Source organism: Myotis myotis, unplaced genomic scaffold, assembly GCF_014108235.1.
Source record: "Myotis myotis isolate mMyoMyo1 unplaced genomic scaffold, mMyoMyo1.p scaffold_m19_p_1, whole genome shotgun sequence".
In the NCBI taxonomy this organism is placed as follows: domain Eukaryota; kingdom Metazoa; phylum Chordata; class Mammalia; order Chiroptera; family Vespertilionidae; genus Myotis; species Myotis myotis.
The window spans coordinates 178,025,955-178,045,709 of NW_023416313.1; the positions used below are offsets into that span (position 1 = coordinate 178,025,955).

The 19,755-nt window shown below is 45.3% G+C and overlaps 1 protein-coding gene across 6 annotated transcripts in view; it reads left to right on the top strand.

Annotated features, from left to right (window-relative positions):
* The window catches only part of TLN2 (talin 2), a 420,556-nt gene that overhangs the window by 147,728 nt on the left and 253,073 nt on the right, over window positions 1-19,755 (top strand). The window contains exon 3 of one of the 6 annotated variants that reach the window (XM_036303691.1): window positions 1,412-1,546. The exons of the other annotated variants lie outside the window; for them this stretch is intronic. The gene's annotated coding sequence lies outside the window, so the exon portion shown is untranslated. The remainder of the gene's footprint in view (window positions 1-1,411; window positions 1,547-19,755) is intronic. 6 annotated transcript variants of the gene reach the window in all.

Sequence of the window (19,755 nt, forward strand, 5' to 3'; positions counted from 1 at the left end):
CTGGGACCCTTCAGTCTGCAGGCCGGCGCTCTATCCACTGAGCCAAACCAGCTAGGGCAGAGAAATTCTCTTAAACAAACTACATGTTCTGATTTTATTTTTCTCTTTATGCCCCATTCCAGATAAATGTTTAGTACAGCTTTGTCTATTAAACATTTTACAATCATTTTGAGTTTTTTTTTTGTTTGTTTTCCCCATGTCTCTTGCTGCCGTATCTGTTGTTTAACTTCAGGATGCCAGGAGAGCAATACGTGTGTGGTGAGGAGATGACTCCTGGTGCCTGTGGGCTGTGGCCCTCACTGTTCACTGGGGACTTGTTATGTTCCAGCAGAATAGTGAGGATGAGATAACACAGGTGACGGTGCCTCCCTGACTGCACCCCCTCTGTTCCCCTGCACCTGTCCCTTCTAGCCTTCCTGAAATGCTCCCATTCTGTTAGAACACCATCCACACTACTTGTATAAGATGCCCTTCTCCCATGTGAGGCACGGTGGGTGGGTGCTCCACACCCTCCCCATGGGTGGGCAGGCCCTGGCTCAGCTCTACCTGGTTCCTTTGGAAGCCTTCTGGGTTCCCCACCAGTGTCACCCAGGGCATTTGGGATGGCATTCCCCTCCCCCCTTCACCCTTCGTGTGCATCACATTTTATTGCAGCCATTTATTTGTGGGTCTCCTCCTCGGGCAGAGGCCTGGCCTTACTCCTTTCTGTATTCCCCAGGGCCAGGTGTGCAGTTCCAGCTCGCTGAGCCAATAAATTAGTCCATAAGGAGCGTTTTAATTTCGCCTTTTTGAAATAAGTGTGCACGTCCTCAGTAGGGGCACATGTCCTATTTTACAGATGAGGACTGGAGCCTCAGAAGCTCAGGCGCTAGCCACGTGCATTGGATGAGGTGAGATGGTGACTCAGATTGAGACCTTGTCTGGTGGGCTTTTTCCCAGATGAGACAGTCTCCTGTGGATTTGATAAAAGTCATATGCTGTCAGGAGTCAGGCTGCCCAGGTTTCTGGTTTCCTTGTGGGGTTGGCGGCTGTTCCCATAGGTTCGCAGGAAGGGCCCTCAGAATCCCCGTGGGCGGGTCAGAGTCGGCCTTTCCCGTGGTGGCGGCCCTGCTGCTTTCAATCTGCAGCTGAAGGTTTGGGGCCTGGCTTCGAAAGCTCCGCGGCTAGGGCAGAAGACGGGGCTAATCTCAGTCTCCTCCCACATTCTATACCTTGTAGATTTTCCTACGCGTCATACTTTTGTGTTTTTCCTGAGCACATTAATTATCTATGCTATGTTAGATGCTGCATTCCCCCCACTGACGCACGTGTTCTCAGAAATGCTTATAAATATCCCCTTGTCGCCTGTGCAATTAGCTCCAAGGAGGAGAGGTGCGTGTAGGAGCTGCTAATGTGTGTGTCTACTTGCTAGAGATCCACCGGCAGCAGTCCCAGACAAGCTGTTAATAAGTGTGAAAACACGACAGTCTACCCCGCTGCCTGCCGTCCCCAGCTAACACTCAGGGCACAAACTTTCTCTCCATGGGGCTGCTCTGGATTGCCAGGGGTGAGTAAAGTTCCTAAATGTCGTTTTGAGAAGCTTTACGGTGTTCATTTAGTACAGTACAACATTTCATTAGTTTGGAATAATGGAAAGTCACCTAACTTAGAGCAATTGAGGGAAAATTTGAAAATATTAAAGCATATACCTACTAAATTGCACTAGAGTGACAGACGATATGCTTGAAAGAGCTGTTTGAAGTGATCTGTGACACACATTTAAGGCATTATTGCCCAGTAGAGGGTCTTAGGGGATCTATGCTAATGGGTATTTAAGAGCAACAATTAACATACCACTTCATAATTAAGTGCTGCTCGAAAGCTTGAGGGGCACTCTGGCAACTGTTGCACCCTTAAATTCCTCACATAGCCATGCGTCCAACGGAGCGAACTTGGACCTATTTTGATTGCCCTGGCTTTGCTAGGCAGACCCTTTACACTTCCAACGGTGTGGGTGTAGGGTTACTTTCCTCAGTGAATCCGTGCTGTCCACATGAGTGCCATTCTCCTGTGCTTCAGACCTGCACGTACTGGGACGTCTGCGTGTGCGGCAACGCTGGCCAGCTTTCAAAGAGCAGCACGGAGGATGGACAGAAACTGGCTTTTGGCTGTGTCAAGGCCTGGGTTTAGGAGGCAGACGTCCCTGCTTTTCATTGGCTGTGAGAACTACATGTGTTACTTTACCTCTTTAAGCCTCAATGTCTGCATCTGTGAAATGAGGATAAAGACAGTAGTTACCTCCTAAAGTTAGTGTGAGGAAAAGTGAGGTAGCCCATGTAGGGTCTCAGGCATACATGTTCATGGTTTGTCTGGTGTGGCTGTTGCCAATGTGGTAAAGAAATAAATAAAATGTAGCATGGCACGTGTTCTATTAGACCAGGTATGTTTCGTGTTCTGAGAAAACAAGTGTGAATGGGTAATTCCTGGTGGGGCATAGAGGGCTAAGAGACTGTTAGGGAGGAGGCTACCTGTGAGCAGGTCTTCAGATACCTATTGAGCCTTTAGGATGCCATTGCCAGAGACTGTGCTGGGCACTGGGGTCACAGGAGTGACTCAGTAGATAAAGGCCATGCCCTCTTGGAGCCCACCTCCCAGCAGGAGACAGAAGGCAAGCACACAGTGGTGTGTGTGAAAGCACTGAGGTAGAGGGTGGAAGGCAGATGCTGGGAATATGAAGGAACTCCATGTGGCCAGAAGGAGGGTGCATGGGCTGGAGGGAAGCAAGTGCATATTGGTGAAGGGGCCTGTGTTTTTCTAAAAAGCAGAGGTAGCCATGGGAGCCTTGGTTTTCGTTTTTAATATGAAGGTTATTTTTCCTCCATTCTAATTGTAATACATATTCATTATAGAAAACGTGTAAAAACTTAAAAGTAAAAGAGAAATACACCCATAGTCCCACCACTGAGGAAAAATGAGTATTTTGACTACTTCCTAACAAAATCTCCCCCCAAAGCATTGGTTGGTTAGGTTAGTTCTTGAGTGGCCATAGTTATAATCATGCTAGAAGTACAATCTTTCCCCCATTTATTATAGAGTAAATACTTTTTCGAGTTTTCATAAACAGCATTTTTCTGGTCTTGTAATAACCAAGAGAATGAAACAGCAAACTTAATCAGCCCCTTGTTTTGGACCGTGAGTTGTGTTCGTGTTGAGTAAAGAATGAACACTTAGCATCCTTCCTATGAAGCCTTCTGCATCTAAGATTATTTCCTGATGAGAGATCCATCATTGTGACTAGTGGTGGTTCAAGGAAAGGAACATTTAAAGATGTTTAAAACACATTGTCAAAGTACTTCCCTAAAAGATAGCACTGAAAAGGGTTCTAAGCCTTTGACCTAGGGACTCCTGGAACCGCAGGGGAGGGTGGGTTTGAGCAGAAGGAGGTTGGAGCCAGCGTGGTTAGCCTCCCCCAGGGCAGTGGCATCTGAAAAAGAACGTCAGGACCTAGCTTAAATGTGAGCTGCTTGCCTTTATGGGGGACTGTTAGCTATGGATGGGGCATTTGGCTTAGGACCTCCAGAATTCCCTCTTTTCTTTTCCCTTCCCTTATAGTTTTTAGGATGTAACTGTTTGCTTAAATGTCACTATCCCCTATTGAACTGAGTTCTCAGAGCCCCTAATCCAAGGTATTCGCATTTTTATGTACCTAATTATTCAACTGTATAAAGTGTGTTTGTGTGTGTGTGTGTGTGTGGTCGGGGTGGGGGGGGCGGTGGGTGATCAGGAGAAAAGGGGCTGGGCAGTGACTGAGGTGTGGTCCTTGCCACAGTGGGGCTGAGGCAGGACCGCCTGGCAGGGAGCATGCTGGAGAGAAGGGGACAGACCTGATGGCCCCAGGGGAGTTAGAGTAGAGTGTGGGCACGAGGTTGAAGACATGGGCTCTGGACTCGGCTCTCAGTCATGGTTCTGGCTTGTCCATCAACTGGCCGAGTGACCTGGAGCAAACTTCTCATGGATGCATGCCAACAGTGTAATCTCATTTCAGGTGTAACACTGCAGGCTATTTTTAGGCATGTCCATGTATGAGACGGTGATTTAAAGAAAAGATAGAGAATGATGAAATCAAAGTTCTTCATGTTGAAAGCACAGTGTGGCTCCCGGGAAGTGCTGAATCAATGTCAGCAGGAGTGGTTGACGATTACAGCCACTCATCAGAGGGTCCACCAGGTGCTGGGTTTTTCCTCAAAGACCACTTGTTTTTTTGGGTGGGGCTCTGCCGTATGGCAGACAAACACTTTCTTGGCCATGCCCCAGAGCCTGGCCGTGGGAAAACATCCTTAGCCTGTTCTCTCAGGGCTGGAGACATGTCTCCCAGCCTCATGCTCCTGACCTCTCATGGGCTGCAGGAAGGAGCACCGGGAGGCCCAGGTGAACCCGGACCTGGCTGTTCTGAGAGGGTGAGGCTGGACAGGCCCAGTGTTAGACCATGTAGCAGTTTCCTAGGGCTGCCTTCACCATTTATCACAAACGGGGTGGCTCATGTAGGGGAGGAAAACAATTTTCCCTCCACCCTTCTGTGTTCTTACCTGAGACATTCTGTGAAACAATATTAAGGAGAAAAACAGAAGTTTATTAACATGTTTACTTCATGTGTACATGGGAGATAGCCCAGCAAAACAAGCACTCTAAGAAGTAGTTTTAAAATTCAAGCTTAAATACCATCTTCACAAGGAAAAGGGACGGGGGAGAGTAATTTTTAGCAAAGATGAATGGGCCCTTGGAAGAAGAGATGGGAGATATGATAGTTTATGAAAAAGTTCATCTGGGCGTGGTGTTGATCTGTGGTCTCCTCCAAGATGACTCAGTCTTCCTTGGTTGATAAAACTCTTGGGAGGTGATTTATACAATTGAGTTCCTTTGGAAGATTTATCTCTAGGCAGATAAGGGAAGTTCTGAGAAAGCCTTTTCCTGAATTTGCTGTTTTTACTTGCTTACAGCTCAAAATAATCATTATATCAGAGTAGCAAATCTTGCTACCCTTCATTCATAACAGAAATTTATTCTATCAGGCAGAATCAGGATGTTGGCAAGAGCCATGTTCCCTCCGAAGGCTCTAGGGCAGTGGTTCTCAACCTTCCTAATGCCGCGACCCCTTAATACAGCTCCTCATGTTGTGGTGACCCCCAACCATAAAATTATTTTCATTGCTACTTCATAACTGTAATTTTGCTACTGTTATGAATCATAATGTAAATATCTGATATGCAGGATGTATTTTCATTGTTACAATTGAACATAATTAAAGCATAGTGATTAATCACAAAAACAATATGTAATTATATATGTGTTTTCCGATGGTCTTAGGTGACCCCTGTGAAAGGGTCATTCGACCCCCAAAGGGTCGCAACCCACAGGTTGAGAACCACTGCTCTAGGGGGACTCATTCCTGACCTCTTCTAACTTCCAGTGGCTCCAGGCACTCCTTGCCTTGTGGCTACTTCAAACAAATACCTCTCTATTCATATGGCCTTCTCTTCAGGCTCCTATAAGGACACTTCTCATTGAATTTAGGGCCAACCTTACAATCCAGGATGATCTCATCTCAATATCCTCAACATCCAGATGTAAATATGCAATGACACTTTTTCCAAATCCGTTCACATTGACAGGTTCCATGGATAAAGATAGGGACATATCTTTTGCGGAGGGGAGGGGTCACTGTTCAGCCACTGCAGGCCAGAGAGTAGGTGTGTGCTCTCATGGGAGGACCGAACAGTCTGCTCTGACACCACCCTTGTACCCCAGTGCCATTGACACTTGGAGCAAGCCTCTCTGGCCTGACCTTCTGGGTCTAATGCAGCCGTGGGCAAACTACGGCCCGCTATTGAAAAAAAAGACCGTACCCTTTTATGTAATGATGTTTACTTTGAATTTATATTAGTTCACACAAGCACTCCATCCATGCTTTTGTTCCGGCCCTCCGGTCCAGTTTAAGAACCCATTGTGGCCCTGGAGTCAAAAAGTTTGCCCACCCCTGGTAATGCCTCAGCTCCTTTCTAGGAGATAAGAGGTTGAGAAAGTTCCCACCAGAGGCAGGCCATTAGCCCAAGCACTTGGTGCCCAGCATTGCCAAGACATTAGGGTGCCCTTTCAGACATGCCTTGGTGCCCAGACATTCTTGAAAGGATAGCATTTGGAGTTCACATGGGAGGTTGGTGGAGCCTGTAGTCAGAAATCTTTGCATCTTACGTAAGCAGGTGGACTTGGTGGTGGTAATTATAGCTACAGTTGAATGTGTGTGGTTTGTGGAAAACAGAAGCTCTGCGGCACAGGAGAGAAATGTGATAGTGCAGCTGAATTTCAGGTACCAGTATTATGTAAACGCCCCACACATGTGAATGTCAACAGTAGAGTTCTAATAAGAAGCTACTATTGGTCATCGTGGAGGTCAGTTGTGGGTTACATTTCAGGGTCAATCATCTGGCTTTAAAAATGACAGTCAGTGGAGAAATAATTACTTGTGAGTTTGTTTTCCTTTCTGCCTTCTTCAGGTCAAAGCACTGCTGAATTTTTTATGATCATTGTTCTCTCTTCTTCCTTCTTCCTTCCTACCGGCTCTGTGTGCTTTTCCTTATGCCACTGCTCTTCTCTTTCCTCTTCTCCAGACTCTTTAGCCGAAAATGTTAACAGGATTGCCCTGTTGATAAGAACTTGTTTTCAAAGTGGTTCTGTCCAAAAGCTTACGTGGTTTTTAGAGATTGGTCTTCTTGGACCACATTTCCCCACTGCTGCCCATGGAAAAAGGTGCCAGACTATTCCTTGGCTCTTTTCCAAATGTGTCAACAGCCAGTTGGTTCCCAGTTCACCAAGAGCAGAGTAATCTTGGGTAAATATGGCCGTTGGAAAAGAAGCAAATATTGGTCTTGGCAATTAGTCTTTCATGTGTCTGGTCCCTTTAGTTGAGTGGGCAAAATAGGAACTACACCAGAGGGCATGGCATCAAACACCACATCTGGTGAAAGGACATTGGTAGAAATATATAAATAATACTTTTAAAAGACAGTGTCATTTCTATCCCTTGTTTCCTGTCCCCCTCACTCCCTCTTTCTCTGAACAAGTCTGAATATTCCCTTAGCACTGAATTTGACTTCCTTGAGCAAGAGCATCTGGACTTTAGCTTATTGACATTTAGGCCAGATAATTCTTTGTTGTGGGTCTTTCCTATACACTGGAGTATGTTAAGCAGCCACCCTTGACCTCTAATAATCAGATGCCAGTTGTGACCATCAGAAATGTCTTCAAATAAAACCAAATGTCCCCTGAAGGACAAATTCTTCCTGGCTGAGAACCACTGGCTTAAGCAAATCCTCCCCAAAGTGGTAGTGTGTAAGCCCTTCAGAGTTTGATTTGTGTGTGTGGGTGTAGGAGTGGTAGTTGTGTCTTTTACCCTTGACTCTTACTCCTTGAGATTCACCTTCTGACTCAGCTGTACTCAACATGTTCACGGTGTGGGTCTCATGGAAGTGAGGGAGGTTGGTGATTATCAAATCAACATTATCGGCTGTTAACTTTCAGAGCAGGTATTAGCTGTTTTCTTTTCCGGGCTTATTGCCATTCCTCTGCTGGTTTTAAAAGGGGGGATGCCAGTCACACTGAGGGTGCTCGGGAGATGAGCCTGACACCTGGCACCTTTCTGTTAGTTAATCCTTCAACTGGGCAACAAAGCATGACAGTAGTCTGTTGCCTATCACGCCTGTGAAGTCAGTCAAACTTACTTTGTGTCATCAGAGGGAAGGTGCCGACCTTCGATGTCAAGGTGACACACTGTTTGGGTAGATGTAGTTCCTGGACCTTCTCAAGCGTGACTGCATGTGCCCACAGGCAGCTAGTCTTGCTTCTTTAGAAAACTTCCAAGACTTTATCCCTATGGACCTGCCAGTCTACCTTTTAAAGCCTTAAGCCTCTTCATCATTTAAACACACAGTTTTGAGTTTGTTGCAGTAATGTTAACATACTAATACAATTATGTTAAAACCATTGTATGTTACCTTCCTATTGTCTCTTGATCGGAAATTGCAAACATCTGCAGAAGTAGAAAGACTAACATGAAAGACTAACATGAGCACCATGTACCCATCACACCGCCTCAATAATTATTAATACATGGTAATTAATACTTGATTTTGTTTTATCTAGAACCCCTTTCTCCACTTGATTACTTTGAAATAAATCTTCAACATCACATTTTAGCTGTATGTTTTTCAGCATGCAACTCTAAAAGACTCGGGCTCTTTAAAAACCATAATTATCACCCCTACAAACAAGTGAACCACTATGACACCTAATAATGCTTTAATACTAAGTAGCCATTGCTTTTGGTTGATGTGTCTCAGGTCTCTGAGTATACTGTAAACTCTTCTTTTTTCATTCTCAAGGGCAGGGCAGATACGGGAGGCCATCTTTCATTCTCCTTGTGTCTAACATGCTGATATGTGAGCTGCTCCATGGAGTGCCTGGCACCTGGTAGGAACCTAATAGGTGCCTGCTTTGCTCCTAGTTCTATAAGTTACTCTTAGGCTGTCTGGCTTGAGAACACAGCCGTTTTTCTCAAGGGAAGTACTCAGCTGGCAGGTGCCTTGAATTCCCCCCCTTAAATGGAGCCTTTTACATCTACTCTCTGCCTAGCTTTTCTATCCCAGTATGTGTGGTACCAGCCAGAGTCCTGGAAATACATGAAAAGGTAGTACCTAGTCCTAGTAGCTGAAAGTTCGGTCAGTGACAAAACTTGAGCCCAGAATACTGCTTCCCACCACGTTCATTCCAGACTATGTTCCTGGCCCCTGCCTTTCTGAGCCCTTGCCCTGGCCCACTCCCTGTGGAGCTGTTCTCTTGCCCACATGCCCAGGGGCCCTCAGGTCTGGAGAAGGGACATGTGGGCACCTGAGTCGCCATCATGACCCCTCAGTTGCCCTCCCTGTGCGTCCATCAGCTCCTGCGGCGCCCCTCCCTATCTCTCCTGGCCAGTGCCTGGCTTCACTTTGGAGCGGATGCACTGAGCGGGGCCTTTGCACTCCCAGGCTCTCTGCTCCTCGCTGGCAGCTGCAGTGCCCCTGCTGGTGAACCCATTACCATTCAGCCCCTAAATTGACCTTTGACTCTGTTAAGGCCTGCCCTTCAGTTTTCATAACCACAGCCTGAGCGAGGAGGTGTGGTTTCCCCAGATACTGTGCCCCTCTTGACGTTTTTTGTTCACCCTGATTGCACCCCCCTGTTTGCACCCCTTTCCTGTTCTTTGACCTCGCTGAAACCACCCTGTCGAAACTCTTCCTTGTCCTCTCACTCTGTTAGGCTCCCCTGCTTTCACTTCTCTACTCCTCGCCCTCTGAAGGGACCCGAGCTCCCAGTGCCCTTCGTCCCAGCCCTCGAGAATGAAAGCCACGTGGCCTCCTTTGAGGACACCATTTAGGGACCGATGCCCACACACATTCTCCCCCCCTACCTTGGTTCGGTTCTCTTCCCATGTGGCATCCTTTTAGGGGCCCTGGTCCACACATGCTCAGGTTCCTCTGGGCAGCATATAGACTCTCATCTCAGTTTAAGTCAGGGGTCCTCAAACTTTTTAAACAGGGGGCCAGTTCACTGTCCCTCAGACGTTGGAGGGCCGGACTATAGTTTAAAAAAACAACAACGATGAACAAATTCCTATGCACACGGCACATATCTTATTTTGAAGTAAAAAAACAAAACGGGAGCAAATACAATATTTGTATTTGCATGTGGCCCGCGGGCCGTAGTTTGAGGACCCCTGCTTTAAGTGCCCTCACTCCACCTTCCCTCCACACCCGCTTTCATAGAGAACTCTCCTTCCAGGTCACACGGAAAACAGAGCTGCCACCTGCCCAGCTTCCCCCTCTCTCCCTGCAGTGTTAGAGGGAGGAGTTAGGTGGAAGAATCTCCTCCAAGCCTCCATTCTCCAGAAACCCATCTCCTTCCTGGGTCACTGTTTCTCCTTCCCTTCAGCTACAGCTTGCTCAAATCTCTGGATCTTGTTAAAACAAAACCAACCCTCTGCATAACCCCGGAGGGAGGCATTGTTAACCCTTTTTACAAATGAGGATACAAGGATTAGAGGGGAAGCAGCCTCCGGGCTCGACCCAGATGGTTAGGAAAGCAGCGTGGGAGTGCCGCTGCCTGGCTCTGCTCCCAGACCCTTAACCTTTGGCCAAGGGCACAGGGAGGACAGAGCCTTCTCCGGAGCCCCTCCTCTGCCTGGCCAAAGTGAAGAAAGGAGTTTTGAGACTGAATGTAACTGGAATGACTGTCATGTGAGTCATTTGACCCTTAAACTGCTCAACTCTCCACTCCTGGATACTTTGGAAGCCATCTCTCTTCCCATCTCAACTGTGGATTCTTTGGGCCTCTTCAATTTCCTGTCCCACAGAACCATTCATGGTTGGTGCTTACAATTCCTTACTCACCTAGACATTTTCACCTAAACTTGGTGAAAGGCTTTTAAAAAGCACAGTTATTTAGTGTGTGTGTGTGTGTGTGTAATACTTGACATTTTTGCTTAATTGAGGTATAATCATTGTTCATAAGAACTTTAATTTGTATATATTTGAATATTTCTTAACTCGGGACCCATCAACACTATATTATATTACAATGTGGTTTATAACCCATGGTGTTTTATAGTAGAAGAAATATGTGGCTGTAGATGTAAAATTATTACACCATGATAGATCCTAACCCTGACTGCGCCGTGGAAATAGTTCTGTTTTACCACCCCCCGCAGTGGTCCTTTTCTTCTTTCTAAAAATGTACAGACGCAGTTTCCTTTAGTCTTTTGTTACCCTTGGCCCCAGTTCCTATAAATAGGGAGTGAGCCCACGAGAAAATTGAGGATTCTGGTGTCTTGTTCTAGTGTTTCTGAAAGGAATGGCCAGTTATTTGGTTTCTAATTTTGGGGGCTAACACACTTTTGTGAAATTCAATAAAAATAAAATTTTTTTTTTGAAAAAAAGACATACAAAATAGACTTTAAAAAAATTTAATTTGATCATCATAAATAACTTTGTCAAATTGCTATAAAATTTTCCAAATGTTTGCTTGCAGTTTCTGTACTTGTATTATTGCAGACCAATCAGGAACTGGCTGTGGGCAGCACACCCTTTGAGTAGCATTGGGCCAGATAATGGAGGTTTTACTTCATCAGTTTTCATGGAGTCATTTTTTTTTTTTTAAAAAAAAACCACCAGGTTCTTCTCCCTTATTCTGATCCCTGCTGGCCATTAGGAAAAGGCAGCTGGAAGCACCCTGAAGGTTCAACATCCCTCAGAGGTCAGGTGTAATGTTTGACTTTCCCTTTTTCAAAAGTCAGTGTTGAATCCTCAATTCATCAGATGTTCATTATTTCATCCACTGGAAATGGATAGGCAGGTGAATGGCTCTCCTCCCAGTTTATGGAGCAGGCCCCACCCTCCTTCCTCTTGTAGCAGAAATGTGGGTTTGAATATTTTCTCAGCTGCATAGTGAAATTCTAACACCTAAGGTTGTAACAGCCAGAATAAATTTTATCACATTCTGATTGTGAGATTAAAAATATGGATTGGGGCCTGGGCCAGTGTGGGTCAGTGGTTAGAGCATCAGCCTGTGCACTGAGGGATTGCAGGTTTGATTCCTGGTCCAGGGGGCATGTATCTGGGTTGCAATTCACTCCCTGCCCCTGGTTGGGGCACATGAAAAGCAATGGAAGAAATAACTTCAGGTGAGGATTAATAAAAAAAAAAAAAAAGTAAATAAAAATATAGATTGTGAGTCGCTTTTTTAATAGCCTAGCAGTTAAACATTTTTACTCTCAGTCTGAAGGGGTCTATCTGGTGGTTATGTGATGTTTTATGCTCAAGGTAGCCATGAGTGTCTTCCTGGAACACTAAAATTAAATATTTAAATCTTAATGGAATTGGCAGGAACCGTTAGAGGAGGCATACAAAATAATTCAAAAAAGAAGTCCAAGAGGATTGTAGCTCTAGGGTTGACATCAAATAGCTCCAGTTATGGTGGGTTGACATCAAACACATTTAGGCTGTTGTGGAAAGGAATTAGAATCTGGAGAAGCATCGTACTGGAACTATAATACGAGACACATAGTTTAAATTCTCTAGTAGCTGCATTTTAAAAAGGTGAAATTCATTTAAATATATTTTCTCAAAGTGTGAACATTTCAAAATTTAAAAGATATTATTGAGGTATTTTACATTTTTTTTTGGGGGGGGGGGTGTATTAAGTCTTTGAAATCTGTGGACTTGGCACTCCTTGCATATCTCCATTCGGATTAGCCGCATTTCAAGTGCTCTCCAGGCACACATGGCTAGTGGCTTTAACATTGGGTAGGATGGACATAGAGAACCCAAGTCCACAGTGAGGTAGGTAATTTGAACAATTCCCAAGTAGCTTTATATTTAAATTATGATTTGGTCCAAAATAATTTTAAATGATTTCATGGTTACCTTAGTGAGGACAGCAGTGGGCCCTCTGGGAAGTCACCCCCTCCCCTCAGGCCTCTGGCCACCTGCATTTTTTTTTCTTTTTAATACAAGGGTAATAGGGAGGAGACCTGTTCCTGAAGAAGACTTTGCTATTTGAATATGTATTTATTCATTCTGTTTTTGATAAAGAGCAAGTGTAGTCAAAGTTATTCTGGGTAGTGAAGCTGGTGCTGGGAATGACACAGAAATCGAACAGGGAAGTAGAAAGTCCTAGTCATGCCCAAGCAAACCAGCTGGGGAGCCTCAGAGCCCTCAGGCCTCTGGGTTCCTCCTTGAAGCAGAGGTCTCGGGGATGGGTGGGCAACATCCTCCCTGCAGCCAGCCAGCTCCTGTGCTCCAGGAATCCTAACTCTTCCCTGCTGAGTCGGTCCCGGGTCACCTTCATCCTGTGTGCAATGGGAAACAGAGATGGAGGTGGTCGTAACTTTATTTGATAGACATAGAATTTTACCTTTTTCCAAGTGAAAGCAGCTTTATTATACATTTTCTGATTAAAAATACTAGCTTCATAACATATTTATATTGAAACTAAGGCCCAGTGCACAAAATTCATGTAAGAGTAGGTCTTCACAGCTGCAGTGGCTGCCTTGATCCCTCCCTCACAGCTGGGGGCAGCTGCCTGGATCCCTCCCTCACAGCTGGGGGTGGCTGCCTGGATCCCTCCCTGGCAGACAGAGGGTAGGGAGGGTGGGGGGGGGGGCTGCCTGGACCCCTGCCTTGCAGCCGCAGGGGCTGCCTCAATCCCACTGCTGCAGCCCTGGCTTCATCACAGCTTCATCACAGCTTCGTCTGGAAGGACGTCCGGTCTAATTAGCATATTACACTTTTATTATTATAGATGGTATACTATCTGATATTTGCTTCAAAATAATCTCCAGTGAAGACTAGGGAAGAAGTAAGAGGGAGGCCTGGATGAAGCAAGACTGGTTATCAGTTGATCATTGAAGCTGGATGAGTACTTTAAGGTTCATTATAATGTTCCCTATATTTTGTACATATCAGAATGTTTTAAAAGAACGTTTTAAGTATTTATATGGTGAATGAAGTTGTGCAGAAAAGTTGTGAAACCCTATCACCTGAAGGTAACTTGGCCATTAACTAGAAAGCGTTATTTTAAAACCATCTCTTGGCTATTTCGTACTGTGAACATGCCTAGAAGGAATAAGGGAAGCAGTGTCTTACCTTGCTGTCATTGAGATTTTGTTCCAGTTAGAGAGCCGAACGATCACACATGGGGAGGAGAAAAAGGTCGGTATCTGTTGCAGGCATATTTTACCCCAGGTCTTTACTGAAGTTAGGGAGGTGTTCCAGCCTTTTATGGGGTGAAGTGAGGCTCAGAGGACCCGCATTGCCCACGTTCACCCAGCTGGAGTGTAAGGGGACCAGCATGCTACTGGCCTTGGGTGACCCAGCAGTAGGCTCTGTGCTGGGCACTTGAGTATGCCTTACCTGTTGTTGTCATGTGGAACCAGCATTAGAAGGTCTACAGCATGATATAATGAATTGCCATGTTCTGCAGAAATCTACATGACCCAAGAAAATTCAGGGAATGGCAAGAGAAGGGGCAACCATGGGAAGGGAGGCTGCTTGGAAAAGGGGAATCTTGTAATGACAGATCGGGGACAGAAAGAAGGAGACATATGGCTAAGGAGAATGAATATTCCAAAATGTCCTGAGAGGAGGAGGAAGTTTCAGTGACAAAAGAACTGTTTGTTGGGTAGGTAGGGGATTCAGTTTTGAATGAAATGTATCAAAACCATTGACTGGATGAGGAAAGAGAAGAAGGATTTAGCCTTTTGGAAAACATACCAGGTGGCAATTTATGAAGATAAGATTGCACATAGTAAGAGATACTATGGCAGCAAAATTGCTCTTGAAAGAGGAGCTTTGAAGGATACACTAGCTGCTAATCAGAATCAAGTGATGACAGGTCCTCATTTATAAAAAATAAGTCCCTGATTTGCACATTATGTATACCTGAGTAGCTCATTTGTCCTTGATTAGCCAAACCATCTTCCCACAGGACCCCGTGTTCTTGTTTGTGATGTCTGTTTCAGAGTCTGATAGAATTTCATGGTGCTCCTGGATTCTTTCTTGCCATTGCTTTTACGTGGTCATGTGTTAGTTCACAGCACTCAGGCAGCCAGGCTCTGGGCAGTGGTTCTCAACCTGCTGGCCCTTTAAATACAGTTCCTCATGTTGTGACCCAACCATAAAATTATTTTCGTTGCTACTTCATAACTGTAATGTTGCTACTGTTATGAATCGTCATGTAAATATCTGGTATGCAGGCTGGTCTTAGGCGGCCCCTGTGAAAGGGTCATTCGACCGCCAAAGGGGTCGCGACCCACAGGTTGAGAACCGCTGCCCTAGGGGCTGGAGGAGGGAGCCCTGATGCACACTCACAGGGGGTTAACATGTCTCCTCAACAGGATGCCTGCTCCCTCTCCTGGCTGCAGTCCCGGGGCATTCCATTACAGGTGATGCATTTCCCACTGGTCAGGGAAGCCAGGTGGTTCACCCCTTGAGGAAGTCATATTCTCTCCGCATGATCTTTGGCTGTATAGTTTCTTTCACTGTAGGAGCAGTTCTCCCGGTACTGGCATGGGGGAGTAGCCTTCACATTCAAGGTGGAGGTGGCAGTGAGAATAGAAGTGGAGGATGTAACTTCTCAGGGTTGTTCTAGCAGGTGGGAGGTCTGCATGGGCAGCCGCTGTTCAACCTGACGACTCTGGTATATGCAAGTGATGGTTCTAGCTGGCCACGAGGACCTCAGGCCCTCCATCGCTGCTTCCTAGAGCCAAGCCCACCTTGTCTCACTCGAAGCTTCTCCTCAGGCTCTGCCCTGCAAAGACAGGGCCCCATGAGGAGGTTCTCTGGCTTCGGTGTCTGGGGGGCTCCTGCATTGCTGTATCTCACCCTTCACTTCTTTCTCTTCCTTTCCTTCTCTCTCTCTCTCTTTCATTTTTTTGTTTTTGTTTTTAGAGAGAGAGAAAAGGAGAGAGACAGAAACTTCTATGTGAGAGCAGAACACCTGCCTCCTGCACGCCCCCTACTGGGGGATCAAGCTCACAACCCTGACTGTGCCCCGACTGGGAATCAAACCAGTAACCTTTTGCCGCACAGGACGACGCCCAACCAACTGAGCCACACTGGCCCGGGTTCACCCTTCACTTCTTGCTCATGTTTTTTGAATGGAATTTTTAACGTTTTGTTTGTTTATAATTTTTAAGATTTTGTTTTTAAAGCAGTTTTAGACTCAAAACAAAATTGAGCAGAAAGTATGGACAGTTCCCATATGCCCGTTCTCCAAACATGCAAAGCCTCCCCACTGTCGACATTCCACACCTACGTGGTGCATTTGTTGCAATTGATGTACTTACATTGACACAGCATCATCACGCAGTCTGTAGTTTGCAGCGTGGCTCACTCCTGGTGTTGTACATTACTATCTATGGGTTTGGACAAATACATCATGACAGTTGTGCAGAAAGGCCATTTTAGGCGTAGGAGACTAGAGGCCAAAGGCCACTGCAGGGGAAGAACTCAGAGGGTGCATGGTTCAAGGAGTGCTGACTCGGTGCTGCTGGGGCACAGGATGCTGGGGCAGGGCAGGTGGGAGGTAAGGTAGCAGTCCTGGATATCCTTGGGAGCCAAGGATACAACTCAGCCGACTTCCTAGCCTGTTTACTCCAGTGGTGGAGGGAGCTGGCACACAGCTGGGACTGGGCCGGAAAGCTGCAATAGATGGAAATATAGCCCAAGCAAAACTTGAGGACTGCAAATAGGAACACCCTGGCCACTACCTGCTTTGTAGGAGGCATGGTGGTGGGGAAAATCTATTTCATTGACTTTTCCGAATGACCAAATTCGAGCAATATTTCCTTGTTATTCTCACCCCCTTCCCTTAAACAAACAACTGTTGCAAATTTTTCTAAAATGTGTTGTCAGATTTTTATAGTGAATTGGGTTTAGCAAAAAATATTTTTATTAGTTCATTTGACGATGTTGCAACATCTCAGGGTTTTTTGGTTTGTTTTTTGTTAACCCTCACCCGAGGATATTTTTTCCATTGCTTTTCAGAGAGAATGGAAAGGAGGAAGGGAAGGGGAGAGAGACAGAGGAGAAAGAAATATCGATTGGGTTGCCTCCGGCATGCGCCCAGACCTTGGCTGGGGATCGAACCCGCGACCCTTTGGTGCAAGGGTCAACACTCTAACCACTGATAAACATTGTCCAGGGCTCTCAGGGTTATTTTAAACATTATGTTCAGAATATTCAAACTAATGGTATAGATTATTTCTTGATATCTGTATTCCATGCTTAGTTGCCTTTTGCAGCAAACTGGTGATAAAAGCTTATTTGTGTATAGTTGCTTTCTAGAAGATAAATGTGTTTCTTCTTCCTTCTCCCAAAGGAGAACTGCTGTGTAGTTCTGATTAATTGAAATTCCTAGTCTTTTGAATGTTAGTTAATTTGGCTTTTATTGAAAATAATTGGCTGTGATAATGTACTGAATATGGTACTAGGTCTAGAGACAGAAATTTCCTTCTAACCCAGAAGTCATAAGAAGAAATACCTTAATGTAGGAGGAAAAACCAAGATGGCGGCATAGGTTAACGCCGGAGATTGCTGCCTCGAACAACCACTTCAAAAAACAACTAAAGACGGAACGGACATCATCCAGAACCACAGGAAGGCTGGCTGAGTGGAAATTCTACAACTAGGAGGAAAGAGAATATCATACCCAGACTCAGAGGAGGCGCAGTGCTGAAGTGAAATACTCAGGTGCGGAGTGCGCGGAGCGGGCTGGCGGGGGAGGGCGCGGTTGTTGTTTTCAATCGGGAGGGAGTTTCAGACTCTGAGCTCCAGATCCTGGCGAGTCTCTAGGGACCCAGACTCAAACGGGAGAAGCGGGACTGTCTGGCTTCAGTCGGAACTCGAAGGCAGCTTTCTCTCCGAGGTTTGCAGCGGTTGCTGGGACTCTGTGAGGCAGAGCCCCTAGGGACGGAACTGAGAGCAGCCATAACTGCTTGCTCCGCCCACCCTGTAGATCGCCAGGGACCCGCCCCACCCAAGCCCTGCGCACCATTTGCCGAATAGCCTGAGGCAAATGCTAGACTAGCACCGCCCTAGAGATCCAGCACAGAAGCTCTCCCACTGCAGACACAGCGGACTCTCATAGCCAGTTAGCCTGGAGGTCAAATCACCCCCACTATTGCCGACAACAATCAAGGCTTAACTACAACAAGACTGCGCACAAAGACCACTAGGGGGTGCACCAAGAAAGCATAAAAAATGCGGAGACAAAGAAACAGGACAAAATTGTCCATGGAGGATATAGAGTTCAGAACCACACTTTTAAGGTCTCTCAAGAACTGTCTAGAAGCCGCCAATAAATGTAGTGAGATCCTCAAGAAATCTAATGAGACCCTCGATGTTGTGATAAAGAACCAACTAGAAATTAAGCATACACTGACTGAAATAAAGAATATTATACAGACACCCAACAGCAGACCAGGGGAGCGCAAGAATCAAGTCAAAGATTCGAAATGCGAAGAAGCAAAAAACACCCAACCGGAAAAGCAAAATGAAAAAAGAATCCGAAAATACGAAGATAGTGTAAGGAGCCTCTGGGAGAGCTTCAAGCGTACCAACATCCGAATTATAGGGGTGCCAGAAGATGAGAGAGAGCAGATATTGAAAACCTATTTGAAGAAATAATGACAGAAAACTTCCCCCACCTGGTGAGAGAAATAGACTTACAGGTCCAGGCAGCGCAGAGAACCCCAAACAAAAGGAATCCAAAGAGGACCACACTAAGACACATCATAATTAAAATGCCAAGAGCAAAAGACAAAGAGAGAATCTTAAAAGCAGCAAGAGAAAGAAACTCAGTTACCTACAAGGGAATACCCATACGACTGTCAGCTGATTTCTCAACAGAAACTTTGCAGGCCAGAAGGGAGTGGCAAGAAATATTCAAAGTGATGAATACCAAGAACCTACAACCAAGATTACTTTATCCAGCAAAGCTATCATTCAGAACTGAAGGTCAGATAAAGAGCTTCACAGATAAGGAAAAGCTAAAGGAGTTCATCACCACCAAACCAGTATTATATGAAATGCTGAAAGGTATCCTTTAAGAAGAGGAAGAAGAAGAAAAAGGTAAAGATACAAATTATGAACAACAAACATGCATCGATCAACAAGTGAATCTAAGAATCAAGTGAATAAATAATCTGGTGATCATAATAGAATCAGGGACATAGAAAGGAAATGGACTGACTATTCTTGGGGGGGAAAGGGGTGTGGGAGATGAGGGAAGAGACTGGACAAAAATCGTGCACCAATGGATGAGGACAGTGGGTGGGGAGTGAGGGCGGAGGGTGGGGCGGGAACTGGGAGGAGGGGAGTTATGGGGGGAAAAAAGAGGAACAAATGTAATAATCTGAACAATAAAGATTTAATTAAAAAAAAAAAGAAATACCTGTGTGTGTGTGTGTGTGTGTGTGTGTGTGTGTGTGTGTGGTAGTGGTGGTGGAGTTGCAAAGGATGGGAGATTATGATGGGAGTGAAATAGAAAAAATAACACTTTTTGAGAAAAAGAAAGATGAATTGCTTTAGAATGAGCATTTCAAAATCAACTTGAAAGACTGTAGAATATATATTTTGGTCAGTTTATAAAATGAGTTAATGATACACCTACATAAACTTACTTATTGATTCCTTTATTCACATCTTCAAATATTTATGGGGCATTCTTGTACCCACACTGTTTAAGGGCTGGGGCTGTCCTGTACTAAGTACAGTTCCTGTTCTCATGAAGCTTACATTCTAGTCACCCACATTACTAATTGCGTTTTATTATAAGTGTGTTTAAAATTTTGAGGGAAGGGAAACTGAGGTATAGAACAAGGAGGAATTCACAGCATCTCTGTTTTCCCAGGTGTGAAAAACATACAAAGACGGAGCGAAGTAAGGCGGTGTAGTTCTATCATTTCTCTTGTCCTCCTAGTAAACCAGTTCGCACTACTTTGTGCTAACATGGCACCACTGACTGATCTCTTAGGGCAGCGGTTCTCAACCTGTGGGTCGCGACCGCTTTGAGGGTCGAACAACCCTTTCACAGGGGTTGCCTAAGACCATTGGAAAACTCATATATAATTACATATTGTTTTTGTGATTAATCACTATGCTTTAATTATGTTCAATTTGTAACAATGAA